This window comes from Convolutriloba macropyga, chromosome 11, assembly GCF_964194025.1.
Source record: "Convolutriloba macropyga chromosome 11, txConMacr16.3, whole genome shotgun sequence".
Lineage (NCBI taxonomy): Eukaryota > Metazoa > Xenacoelomorpha > Acoela > Convolutidae > Convolutriloba > Convolutriloba macropyga.
The window spans coordinates 3070793-3085000 of NC_134478.1; the positions used below are offsets into that span (position 1 = coordinate 3070793).

General features: G+C 43.1%; 1 protein-coding gene across 1 annotated transcript in view; it reads left to right on the forward strand.

The window, feature by feature from the left end:
• The window catches only part of LOC142349896 (cytoplasmic 60S subunit biogenesis factor ZNF622-like), a 28809-nt gene that overhangs the window by 12469 nt on the left and 2132 nt on the right, over window positions 1-14208 (forward strand). The window lies entirely within an intron of this gene.

Below are 14208 nucleotides of genomic sequence, written 5' to 3' on the forward strand. Positions count from 1 at the left end.
TCTCCAGGATTTCACTAACCCGATTTGCAATGAAGATGGGGTGTTTGTTTGTTGAGTTTATCCACTGCAAGACGATTGTACTATCTGTCCACATAAAGACTTTGTCGACAGTAACCGTTAATGCTCGACAGATTTCCCTTTTTAAACGGGCAGCGAGGAGAGCGGCTTGTAATTCCAACTTAGCAACTGTCATTACCTTCATAGGTGCAACACGGGCCTTGCCCAAGACAAACGCCAGCTCTGTTATAATCTCCCCGGAGTGGCAAGCTACTTGAGCCCTAAGAAAACCTACTGCACTGAATACGTCTTGCGAGCTATCACCAAACATGTGGAGTTCAAGATGTTGGAATGGTCCTGAAAAGTAACTTCTCGGTATAGTGATCTCAGCTAACCGCGGCAGTTCAATACACCAGGCAAGGAATCTGTCAACTGTGTCCTTAGGTAACTCGTCATCCCAACTTTGTCCATTGACACGCCAAATGTCTTTCAAGATTAACCGAGCACCAACAGTGAAAGGTGCGACAAGACCAATTGGGTCGTAGACCTTTGACACAAGACTTAAGACCAAGCGCTGTGTTAAACTTTTCTTGATGGTGCTGTTAGTGCCCTACTCACAACCAGAGTATCGTTGTTGTGATCCCACTTAAGCCCAAGCACGTGCATTGATTCCTCCTTTGATGAAGCGATGACCTTCGGTTCAGTGGATTGAGCAGACCCATCAATTCGGTCAGCCAGATCTGGTACATTGCTTACAAACTTAGTAAGCTTGAACCCACCTAGATGGAGAAGATGTACCAATTCCTTCGACCTAATGAGGGCCCTCTCGGGGGATTCCACTGAGTCCAAGTAATCGTCCATGTAGAAGTTCTCGAGGACGGCTTTCGCAGCTTCTGGGTACTCCTTAGCATTATCGCGTGCCGTGCGCTGAAGTGCGTAGTTGGCGCAGGTGGGCGAATCTTTTGCCCCAAAGATGTGGCGCGTATACTGGTGTACCACAACATTTGATGTGGGGTCCTCCCGCCACAAAAAGCGCAATGATGGTTGATCACATGGTAACACTCCAACTTGGAGGAACATTCCCTCGATGTCGGCGGATACGGCAAATGGGTGTTGTCTGAACCGTAGGAGTACATAGATTAGGTTTTGCAGTAAGTCAGGTCCGGTGAGTAATGACTTATTAAGAGATGCGCCATGGAATTTAGCTGCTCCGTTTAGTACCCTACGGACCTTGCCCGGCTTGTTCGGGTTAACAACCGGATGGTGTGGTAGGTACCACTCTCGTTCCGAGCGACTTTCCACCTTATGAGCATCTTTGACCCTTACTACGTAGCCTTTGTCTAAGTCCTCTTTGATGTTATTCGAGTACTTTTCCCTTAAAGTCTGGTCTTTCGCAAGCCGCTTTTCCAAAGACTTTAATTGAACAAGCGCTGAGAAATAATTGTTGGGCAGTTCGATGTTATCTTCAGCCCATAGCATTCCTACATCGTACCTTTTTCCATTATGTACGGTGGTGTTTTCAAGAATTTCATGCGCACGTGCATCCGAGGCGGATCGTGGGTCTACTTGCTTAAGTGCGCCGTACGACTCCATGTCGTACCAAGATTTTACTTGACTAGCGAGTTCAAAATCCTGCTCCATATTAGCTTTGAAACAAGTCGAGACTAAACCTGAAGACGACGGTAGAGGGCCGCTTGGAACCCAACCTATGGGCAAGCGAACAGCGAAGGGCGAGGACTTCTCGTCGGCAGCGAAGTACTCTAACGGGCGGATGGCATGATACACATCCTGTCCAAGTATCATCTCGATGTTTCCATAGCAATGTAACTGGGTCTAGAACTGCTAGGTGCGGGTATGTTTCCTGAAGTGCTTTAATGTTAATGACATCGGCGCCTACATTCAAATCTTCCTTTACGTAAGGGCTGACTTTAAATGGTTCAAATGTTTGGTGGTCGCGTGGTGTTACAATTAGTTCAACTAACTTAGTGTCTACAACCTCCTCGTTATTTATACCCTTGACTGTTAATTTCAATGCTGTACCGTGCAAACCAAGTCTATTTGCAAGATCATTGGACACCCAAGAGTTACTGCAAGCGGTATCACACAAAACTAAAGCCGTGGTATCTTTACCGTTAGAGCTCTTTAACTGTAATTCACTCACCTGAAGGAGGCCTTTCACATTACTCACAGATGACAAAGTGGTGGTCTTGCTCGATGATTGGACACTAGGAAGTTTACTTTGATTTGCGCCAGCATTAGAATTACTGTTGTTGTTGTTTGGAGGGGATTTTGATGGATAAACCCTCTCAGCTCCATGGAGAAGTGTATTATGGGAGCTGTTACATCCGTCCTTCCTGCATTTCCTGGGATTTGGGCATTGCCTAAACATATGCTTTTCTCTCAAACATGAGAAACACAGTTTTGCTTCCGCCACTACCTTTGCTCGCTGAGTGGGAGACTTTTCTTTAAATACCCTACACTCCCAGATGCGATGATTGCCTTTGCACACGATGCAGCGAGGGGTTGCAGGCGTTGCCGATGTTGAGGCTGGTCTCTGAGTGCCCTTAGTTTGTGTATTAGCAGCAAGAGTTCTTGAGGCAACTTTGGTCTTTACTACTGAGTTGGTGTTATCCTCAGTTCTTGCCTTCGATGAAGTTTGTTTCATTAAAGCGTGTGCCTCGGCCTTCTCCTTCAACCAATCGTTGAAGTCAAGGAGTGTTGGCTTAACCCAATGTTTCTTCACTGTGAAGAGTGACCAAGACTCTTTTAGATTGGGCGGCAATTTTTGCACAGCCGTGTTGAGAAGTGAGGCGCTCTTAAGGTCTGAGTCGTATGAGAGTGATTTAAAGACCCCTACAAGACTTGAAATTGATGCAGAATAGTTTATGATGTTATCACTATTGTGCATCTTAAGTGGAGGAAAAGAGCTGAGTTTGTCTAAGTGTGCACTGACTACTGCCTGTGGTTGGCCAAATTTACGTTCGAGTGTCCTAAGTGCATCCTTATACATTACACCACAGTATGCGAACTCAGCGATGGTGGTTTTAGCTTTTCCAGTTACAAGAGTTTTTAAGTATGTTAACTTGACATCATCAGTCGAGGACTGTGCGTCTATGGCGCTTTTAAATTGTCCGAACCATTCGTGCCACTGTAGTGGATCACCATTGTACTGTGACAATTTCCACTCGGGCAGTGGATCGTTCTTCTTACAAGTAATTGCGTCCGCCAACTGCTTTATCAAATCCGCAGAGTCCAAAGAAGGAGCCGAAGGTGTGGGATGCGGCGGGCCACCCCAACACAACGGGTTGGGAACGGTAGCTCCATACGTTGGCGGAATGATCGGAGTGACAAAGGTGGGGGCGGTACCTGCGGAAGAACTAAACGGATTCGCTTGCATGAAATCTGATGTTACGCAATTTTGAGCGCCTGCTGCTGCTTGTACATGAGGGGGGCTGTGCGATGTAGATATATGAGGGTTGATTAACGGGGCCGGTTGTACGGTGTATAAATTTGCAGATGTACGTACAAGTGGTACTGCATTAAGTGGGACTGCTGCCGGAAAACGCCAGACATTTGGATCTGGACGAGCAGGAGGTGCGTGGGTTATGGGTACAAAGTTTTGGGGCTGAAAACTCTTTTGTGGGGGTGGTGAATGAATTAATTGAGGCACGAAATTGTTTGCGGAGGAAATGAATGGTGCAGAAGGAGAATGGGGTAACAGATTGACATTATTCGCCACGGGGTTAGTGGCTTGTAGTGGGAGTGCTTGTGGCGGCGAAGGAGGAAAGCGGAATGCTGGTGGGATTAACGGAAAATGCGGTGGTGCGGGGTTTAGGACGGGGGATGGAGGAGCTGGTACATTTATGTGTGCTTGTTGCGGATTAAGTGCTGGCGGAGCATTAACAAGTGTGTTTAAAGGTAGTGAACGCGAAGGGCTGACTAAATTCAACTGTCCCGGCATGCTCGACCTGCGAGGGAATTGATGGTCTAACTGTAAACCATCGAAGTGCATTGTTGCTTGAGACAGTTGGGCTGTGTTTGGGGCGTTTAGTTGAGTTTGCATACCAAAGTTTACTGGGGGTGATGGAGGCGTATATTGAGGCTGTTGCTGCTCTTGCATGATGTTGTTTGCAACATGTGCATCATTGGTTACATTGGTTCTACTACTTGGTTCATGGACAGGGGGGTTGATGTTGGCCTCAACTTGACCATGTGTATTGAGATTGAAGTGTGAGTTAGGAAGTTGAGCTGAAGAAGGTCGTTGGACAATTGCTTGGTTGGATTGGGCGATGGAACCAGAAAAGTGCAAACTCGGTTCGTTTGCAACATCTGCCATGTTCCCGGCCGGTGACGAATTAACCCAATCTTGAAGAAGTTTCTTGCTCTTGACTGAACTTCTTTCAGTAAAGAGCCCACTCATTTTGCCTGTACCAGACCCGTCTGTGGATGATTTTGTCATCAACTCAATTTCCTCAAGGGCTGCAGCAGCTACTTCCTTGCGGTGATCCTCCTCAAGCTGCTCAATTTCCAATTCCCGCAATTTCGTTTGTTTTTCAATTTCGAGACGCTGTCTAGCAATGCGAAGCTTTGCTTCATGTTGTTTCTCAAGTTCCTCCCTTTTGAGTCTTGATAGTTCTAAGTCTCGTTGACGCTGACTTGATCTTTTTGAGGAAGTCATATGTGAACTTGATTTTGAATGGTGAGAGGTATACTGCTCTGCTGTTCCTTTGTCATGGACCGAATTGATATACCCTCGAGCAGCAGCAATGAACTCATCAGTTTTCTTTGTTACAGTCTCTAACCATTTTTCAAGGTTCTTACAGGCAGCATCTGGATTTTCAGTCTTTTGTGCCAGATCAAAGAGCTCTTCATTTTTATCAACTACTCTAGTAAAAGCGTCTTTGCACTTCACAAGCAGACGTTCGATCTTAACTTTCCTATCTTGCTTATCCACAGCATTGTTAATTTCACCATAGATGTTGTTAAGTTCAGCCTCTAATTTTGCCCTCGCACTATAAAGTTTGTTGAATTTGTCCTGCAAAGTTGTCATGATCTTAAGAAAAACAGGAACCACAAGTTTAATTTGGTACTAATATAAAGTACACACACATGCAACAGCACAACACAAAGGGGTTATACCGAACCCTAGTGTGACGGTTTGGCTAGCAAACCGCCAAAGAGCAAAGATGTTAGTCGAGTACAATAGTACCCGGCGAAAGAAAGAAAGAACGGTGCGCAGGAAGCGCGAAAAGGGGCAGAACGGGAGAGGGGACGGACGGGAAGAGACGCCGAACGAGTAACGCACGACGCAACGGGAAACCGGACGGACAAACGGGAGCGTCGGGCGAAAAGCGCGCGACGAAGCGGGAAAATGGCACGGGCGGGGCGGAATCGTCGGGCGGATGGCGCGCGACGAAACGGGAAAACTTGCACGGGCGGGGCGGAAACCACAAGCGAGGAGGCGGGAAGATCGATGCTAACAGACCACAGCAACAAACTCAACCAAACAAGCTAGCCGTAACTCCAGAATAAACTTAAGTCACACCCTAGAAAGAAGGAGAGGAGCTACTGCCAGGTAAACTAGCACAAAACATTATGGGGGCTTTATCAACGGCTTCAAAACATCAAACATGAAACAATTTACGGCAACAGTGTAGTATAACCAAAAGTCGAAAAGGTCAGGAACTTTACTAGCCGTAACTCCAGAACAAACTTAAGTCACACCCTAGCAAACCACCCTACCCAGACAACAAAAGTGCATACTACAAAATTAATAAAGCTACAACAAATTGCTAGCAAACCAGTGTGGTGAAAGTCACAAAACAAACCAGCCGTAACTCCAGAATGAACTTAAGTCACACCCTAGCAAGGAATGAGACTACACAACAAACCAGCATACTAGCAGAGAGAAATTTTACTACAGCAGAAACTCAACATACTACATCATACAACAGATATACGGGGGATAGAAGGAAACAAAGTGACAAGGAAACAAAAGGACGGAAGCGGAAAATGAAACCAGATAACCTGCGGAAAACGGACGGTAGTGAAAAACTCGAAGAATGGGGAGAGCGAAACGTTTAGTAAAGCGCTATCGGAGAGAACCAACCACAAACTAACCCGTAACTCGTGAGTTAACTAAGTCACACCGCCAGTCAGCGGGTAGACTCCCAAAACAGCGCAAGACTAAGTGACATTCAGGTTATCAAAGGCTTGTGTGAGTTCCGCCTCCTCGAACGCATGACGGGTGCGAAGCGTTTTACGACGGCGCTTTGAAAGTTTCTTCGGTCGGGAGCGTGTTATCAAGGACCGGAGGTTGTTCTTATGAGCTAAGACTATAGTGAGTGTTTTCAGCTCAAGCGCAGGCCTTTGGTGTAATGCTCTGTACTCTTTAAGTAAACTAAGATCTTTCTGTTTACGTTTAGACACAATGTCTTTCACTAAATGGATGGTAACTAGAGTACTACGCTTGAGCTGATTGTAAATATCAGGAGTTCCCTCTCTGGGGCAATACACTATAGCTTCTATGCGCTCCTGATACTTTTCAAGCACTTCAATAAGCTGCGAAGGTGTTAAAGGCTTATTGTTGTTACTGCGATGACGGGACAATGAATTGTTCACCACATCATGCCATATAACTAGCCTCTTTTTATCACGGAAGAAGTGACTCAATTGAAATTGCGCGGTTTTTCGGACTTTCAAAGCGTTAGGATTAAAACTCAGACCCGGTAATGCGTAAATTCCTTTTTTATAATGGTCTTGTAACGCTTGAGGCAAAGTTTTTATGGCGTGATGAAGTGAACTTGCAGCTAATATGAAAACCATGTAATGTTTTTACAACATAATTGATTTGAGCTTTGCTCAAACTCCGAACCTTGACGTTAAATGCACGATTTTCACGAGTTACCAAGAATAAGCGCTTATTTGTAAAAAAATCAGTTATCTGATTCTTTTTTTTTCAAAATTTGAAAATCTTGACCAAACTCTTAATTCTACTCTTTTTTATACAAGTGTTCTATCTGTCATCTATCAACGCTTTATATAATTTTTTTTGCAAAATTTTATCAAGTTTGGTCAATTTTCTCAAACTTTTTTCTTGCTTCGCTTTGATGTCAAGAACTGTAAAAAAACCACCGCAATTTGATTATTTCTAGATTTTGACAAAGATTTGTCAAAATCGATGATTTTTCAAAAAAAAAATCGAAGGAGTTGGTTATCGGTGACCAGAAAAATTGAATGAAAATCTAAGAAGTTGGATATAAGACCCAGAAATTTAAGGCGAGGGCTGCCTAGATTTGCCGGTTATTAATCAATTTATAGCATACAGAAGAAATAAAGTTGAGTTTGGATGGATCTTACAGTTTTTTCTTGTTGGTTTATCCCTGATTGTCGCCCATCATCTTGAAGTGAACTGGATCTCGCGTTGTTGATGACTTATGATTACGTTTGCTTCAAATGTCGTCAAATGCGTTGAGGGGCCAATTTGAGGGAGGTTTCTATTCAGTCACAGGTTTCCACTCAGTTAATTTCATTGTTTTCGTTTCGTAGAACCTTCTTTTGTAGACCTGAGCCTGATCATCACAAAGCTGCTCCACAGAATAATTTCCGTGACCAAACAGTTAATTTTTTGCCCCAGGATCTAGCCCAAGATCGCGTTAATTTTCCTTCATCTGTACGTCGAATGTTTCGAATGTTTCCTCCTGGCCCCTGTGAATTCAAGTTGTCTCCACATTTTTGCAGAAACATGAAGTTATCATGCATGGTACATGGAAATTGGAAATAATCATGACGCGTCTAAAACTGATGTTGCGCCAAATTGATTGCTTGCCGGGTAGGTGGTAATTCAATCTATTCAAGACAATCGTGTAATCGACCTTTACACTTCAGAAATCGCTTGAGATAAAGTCATGTGGTTACACTCAGAAATTTAATTGTGATGAGTAACTAAATTGCATCCACTGCCTAATTGGTGAACGAACCAGCAGGGAAAATAGTTGAACGATCTCGTGTATTAGGGGCGGCACCAGCAATAAAGCTGACAAAAATGCAGTCTTTCGTAACTTTAATTCGTCGAGATCCTTAAACTACGATAAAGTCGAGTAGGAAACTGTATCTTACACATATCAAGGCAATAAGCACATCTAAATGGCCCGGCAAATCTAGCTGTATTTGCTAGCAGGTATTTTGTCTGAGCCGATTTTCGGCTCAGATTGGTCACCGATACGTTTTCGAAACATAAAAATATTAAGCCTAAAAAGAGCGCAATCGATTCAGTATATTAGTAGGCTCAACGAAAATTATGTTTAACGAACTTTTTCCGAGCTTTCTATGCCAAATAGAACGTATTTTGTGTGCATTTAATCTTTTCGTAAGGCTTACATCGTTAAGAGATTATGACGTAATACTTTCTCGCTGGATAGATTCTCGCTTTATTTAAATAGTGCATTTCAATCCTCGCTGCTCTTTTTATTTACTCAGTAACAGACGCTTCCAGCTTGATGTTTATCAATATATGTAGTTTCCAGGTTTTTGGGACTCAATTTTTAATCCCTTCAGTGGTCTATTCTGGGTTGATCCAAATTCGTTTTTCCATTTTCTGTCTGCTCTTATTGGCGTTCTCTTGGTTTTTTAATTGCAATTGAACGAAGTTCATAGCAATTATTGTAAACGTGGTGGTCTTCTTTTTTATGCAAATTATGCAAAGCGCTTGACCCTTTAGCGCTTTTCTTCTAGAACATTCTTTGACGTCTCAAGTGACTTTATCGCGCTTTCGTTCTTCATTTTTGAGTGATCTTTATTGCTCTCACTCCGAAGTAAGCTTGTTGCTAATATTAAGTCGGTTGCAGGATAGCAAAAATTAGAGCCAAATAGCACAGTCAACCTTGATATGAGTGATAAAGACCTGCGTTTGGTACAGAACATGTCCTTCAACCGATCGGCGTCGATTAGGCACAATGGGAAGATCTCAGGTCAAGTTCCAATTAAACGAGGAGTCAGGCAAGGAGATAGCCCATCCCCCGACTACTTCTCTCTCTACTCCGAGATGATCATTAGAGAAATTGATTAAGAGGAAGGAGTTAAGATCAATGGGATAAATGTCAACAACCTTCGATTTGCGAACGACATTGTGTTGTTGTATAGGCCGCCCCTCATAAGGTGCCCCAGGTCTTTGGACACAGCTGCAGGGTCCGTCCACAGGTCGCCCGGTTCTCGATTTAGATGACATCTCATCATGTGGGTCACAGTCTCCTGCTCTTTTTTGCATTTCCTGCATAGCCCACTTTTTGAGCCGTCTATTCTCGATAGATAACTGTTGAGTTTTGAGCTATGGCCACTTCTTAGCTGACAAAGGGTTAATTCATCGCTGCGTGTTAGTTCTCGTTCGTTTTGCATCAGGACGTCGGGTGGAACTGGAAGGCTATCGTTCAAAACTTTGTTGTCAGCCAGATTTTCTACTACGTGTTGGACAGTTTCTCTGGGGTTTTCTTCTTTCTTGCATGTCGGTTCCAGAAAGAGTTTCTGGCAATTTTTTGTGTGGTGTTAACGCAGTGATTTGCGCACTTGCCAGGTGTAGCTGTCTTTCTTCGTTTTCACATGGCAGGGGTGACCCGGATTTTGCAGTGCTTCCGCTGCGAAATGGCTGGCAATCATGTTGCAATTCTCTTTTATGGGTATGCACATTGTCTCAGTGCGAATGTGATCAACTGGCGACATTTTTAGGCAACCAGTAACGGTGTTGGTCCGTTTTAGAGCTTTTTTGGTTAACACCTTTGATGTGCTCGTTGAAATTGAGGCTGTGGTCTAGTGTCACTCCCAGTAGTTTCAGTGAATGAAGTGTCGGTATATATGCATTGCCCAGCCTAATCCCTAGTGGTTCCTTCCATTCTTTGTTCCAGGTCGAGAAGAGCATCGAAGCACATTTTCCAGTGGAAACAAAGAGTTGTTTCCGCTTAAGCTACGGCGAGAGTTCGTCCAAGTATCGATTTATGCGTGCTCCTGCGTCCTTTCTGTCTGTACTCTGTGCATATACGGTTGTATCGTCTGCATATATGACAAGCGTCACTTCATCTTTTGGCTGCGGAATAGAATGTCTTGCAAATACCAGCGAAAAGCGTCGGGGAAAGGACGCTGCCTTGCGGGACGCGTGTTTAGATAACAGCTGCTTTTGACGACACACCATCAAGGTCCGTTCGCTGTACGCTACCTCTCAGATAGTTCGAAAGCCATTTTTTGGTGTGACCTGTTAGTCGCGACTCAAGAATCAATTCGATTAGTTGGTCCAGGTTCACCGTATCGAAAGCTTTCTTGATCAAGTGCCACTGCACTCGTTTTTCTTGGTGGTCGTCTCTCATTGAACCCATCTATGTCATCTTCTACGAGGGTTGAGATGGCAGTTACAGTCGAATGTCCTTTCGGAAAACCTTGTTGCTGCTTGGGCAGGTCGGTGGCCTGTTGTATCTCAGGCAGTAAAACTCTCTCGGCAATTCTGGCCACAGGACAGTGGATGCTGATTGGTCCGTAGCTGTCTGGAGTCGGCTAGTTTTCCGGGTTTCTGGAGTGGCGTTACTTTGGCGTTCTTCCAGTTGGACGGTATTCTTCCAGTTGAGAACGATCGTTGTACGAGGAAGGCCAAGAAAGAGAGCGCTTCGGGTCCAAAGTGCTTTAGGTGCACTGACGCCATTTCGTCAAGACCTATCGCTCTGGACTTTGACATCTTTTTGATTGCATCATATACCTCCTTAGTAGAGACAAGCACTTCTCCAGTTGCTACGAACTTACTGGCTTTCCTTTTAAGTTGTCTTGTTTTGCGAGATGTTTCATGTTTGCAGCTTGTTACTAGAAACCGATTCAGCTTTTTGTGGCTCGGTGACAACTTTCCCATCAAACTTCAAGGCCGAGTTAGCCTGCGAGGATCTTTTGCCTGTGATTCTTCCGAGGGCTTTCCAGATCTTTCCAGTGGTCAAGCGTGAATTCTCTTCTACAAACTGCATCCATCTGTCTGATCGGGGCTTCCCGACTTCATTTTGAATTTTCTTGTTAAACTCAGAGATTTGTGCCTGGTTGCTGTTGAGATCCCTTTCTTCAATCTTTTTCGGACGGTCATCGGAAGGCAGGGCGTCTCTTTGTGGTGACGACCATGAGGAATGCTGTTCTTCGCGGCTTTCTTCTGCTTTCCTCGGGAATTCTTCTAGCTCTTTTACGGAGGAGTTTAGCATATTTCCAGCTTTGGTTGTCAAGAGGCATTCGAGTTGACTTCTGAAGGAGTACGACATTGTCTTGATAGCTGCCCCCGAAAAAGAATTGCGGAATCTTTTGGATCTGATTAATAGAAAGGGAGAAAAATTTGGGATTGAAATCAACTGCAAGAAGACAAAATGTATGGTTTTCAGCAAACACGCTGATCAGAAGGTAACTATCCGTCTGAATGGCCAGCCACTCGAAACCGTTGACCGTTTCAATTACCTTGGATCACTCCTGAAATGTGATTGCGAAAGGAGATTTGACATCCGGCAAAAGGTGGCAGAAGCGAAGAAAGCTTTTTCTGACATGAAAAGCGTATTAGTGAATCTGAAGATGCCCATGAAACAGACTTCGAATCCTTAGATGCTATATCGAACCTATTCTCCTCTACGGTAGTGAAACATGGACTCTGGTGACCGTAGACAAGAAAACCCTGATGGCAACGGAGATGTGGTTTTTGAGAGGAATGCTTAAAATCAAATGGACAGACAAGGTAACAAATGAAGTTTTGAAACGCGCCGGGACCAAAAGATGGATGATAAATGCAATAGCCAACAGACAGGTATCTTTCTTTGATCATATCTTCAGGAAGCAAGGATTGGAAAATCTTGCTATGACCGGCAAAATTCTTGGCAGAAAATCACGAAGAAAACAGAGAAGACAGAATCTCGACCAGATCAAGGAGTGGACTGGAATCCAACAAACCGACGTTCTACTCCGAGCGGCTAACACGAGGAACCTGCAAACAGTCAACGTGTATTGACACGACACAAGAAGAAGCACAGTCGGCAGTGCATATGGTTATGAGGCGGGAGATCAATGGTTCGAATCCAGTTCGGGTCAAATGTTTTGCCACCCGCCGGTCGTTCGAGAGCTATTCTTCCGACATTAGTCGGTTTGTTTTTATTTCGTCATCGAATTTTTACGTGCATATGACGTCACGATCATTTCAAATGAGCCTTTTCTTCGTTCGTGCCTGCATTTTTCGACTGAATTGCGAGCAATTTTTGATAAGGCGATTTTTTGCTCATCGGTGTGGTCAAGTTTTTAGTCACACGTGACTTAATTCACTCTCAGAAATGACTTTCCTTACTTTCAACACGACTTTGCCTTACTTTAAATCAAATAGATAAAGTTAACTGAGCGTATCTCACTCGAATTGATCAAAATATAACTACTCAGCAATTAATCGATGATAAGTTTCTCCTTTTCGGTCTGTTTTTATTATCTTTCTGAGACCGCAGATCTAGGAAGATGATGCAGCTATTTTCACTCAATCTGCCAGCTATGTTTGAAACTGGTTGACTCCTCATCCATAGAATTGGGATAACTGGGTAAATCCTTTAAACACTGAGTCTCGGTGTAGTATTTAGAGCTTCATCGATGTTTGAGTTATACCGAATCTACTGTAATGGCTGTTGTGGGACCGTTCTCAGGTTTTTTTCGTTCGAGAGCAAATAGTTCTACGCTAGTTGGTTTATGGCTGTTGTGGGACCTTTCTCGGGTTTTTCCGTAGATACCCCAGTTAGGCTGGTGGTCCCACAATTAAGCTGTCAATATCAACCATAATCTCGCTCGTGTTTAAGAGTTCAATTTGTCCGACGTTACTTATCTTTTTTTTCAATTGTTCTTACCTTAATAAATCGCCCTCGAACAAAGTTTCAAGCAATTTTTGTAAACATGTGCTTCTTTATGCAAAGTTTTTTTGTTGACCATTTCCTTCTTGTACAATTTTTCGATTTCACTTCTGGAGTGGATGTTTCACGCTTGACTTTTTGTTTTCTGGGTGATTTTAATTGCGAGTATTAAGGAATTGTCTGTTGCTGAAAAAAATCGATTGTGAGTGAACGCTGATCATAGGATGTGTAGATTAGTGGCTACTGTCCATGACACATCCAGGAGGTCCTGGGTTGGAACCCCTCCCCAGTTAGAAATTTTCGCATCATAAGTTTCTCTAGCCTTTACCCCCTTCTAAATTGATTGCCTCGACATTCGTTCGAGTGCAAATAGTTCGACGCTAGTTGGTTTATGTTAAATAGCCGCCGTCAGCCTCACAGGCTATTATTCAGGCGCTTTCCTTTTTTTTACAATTCAAAGAATTTGATTTGTATTATGGGCGCTGTCTTTTTTTAAGATCTGTTCACACATTTTCTAGATTTTTGAGGTCAAATTGGAGTAGTGATTTTAGTCACGCCTAAACAGGCAGTAGAGCGAAAAAACGAGTAGTTCTGCAGCTCGAAATTTTTCAATTGATGTGAAGTTTTTTCAAGTGAATGTGTGTCACTCTAATTGAAGGTTTTTTTGAGAGCAGCTAATAAAGGCAGCAATAACTTATACATATTCCTACTCAAAATGTAACATCTCATCCTTTAATGAAAATGAGTAATTTTTTTGGTGTGTCTTTTTACTGTTTTTTAGACTGCAGATCTACGAAGCTATTGCGGCTATTTTCTGGCAATGTACCTGCTATGTTTATTCAATTAAAGTTCTTGGGAGTTATACGTCAGGACTTGTCCTGCTATGTTTTTTTTTAAAATTCGCTTTACCTTTTGATCACGTTTTTCATTTTACATTTACAATTTTCATGTTTGACTTCTGACTTTCTTATAATTTTCACGTGTTTGACTTCTGACTTTCTTCACTCACTGTTTCAACTGAATGGAGTTTAAATTCTTTCATGCATTGAATTACTCATTGTGGTGAATAATGTCAAAGTCAAAATAGCAAAATCAAAAGAGACGGGATAAACCGATAAAACCCGGTCATTAGTTAATTGAGAATTAGGTTATCAAAGTTTATTATATTGTTTGCTAGCTGAAATTGGTGTTAAGCGTATTAGCTGTCAGTTTAGAAGCTGAATGAACTATAGCTTAAGATTCTAACTGATGCTGCACCTCAAATTAGAACATTTTTAGACACTAAAAAAGAAAACAAAAAAAAATCGGTCAATTTGTCTCTTCTTTTTTTTCT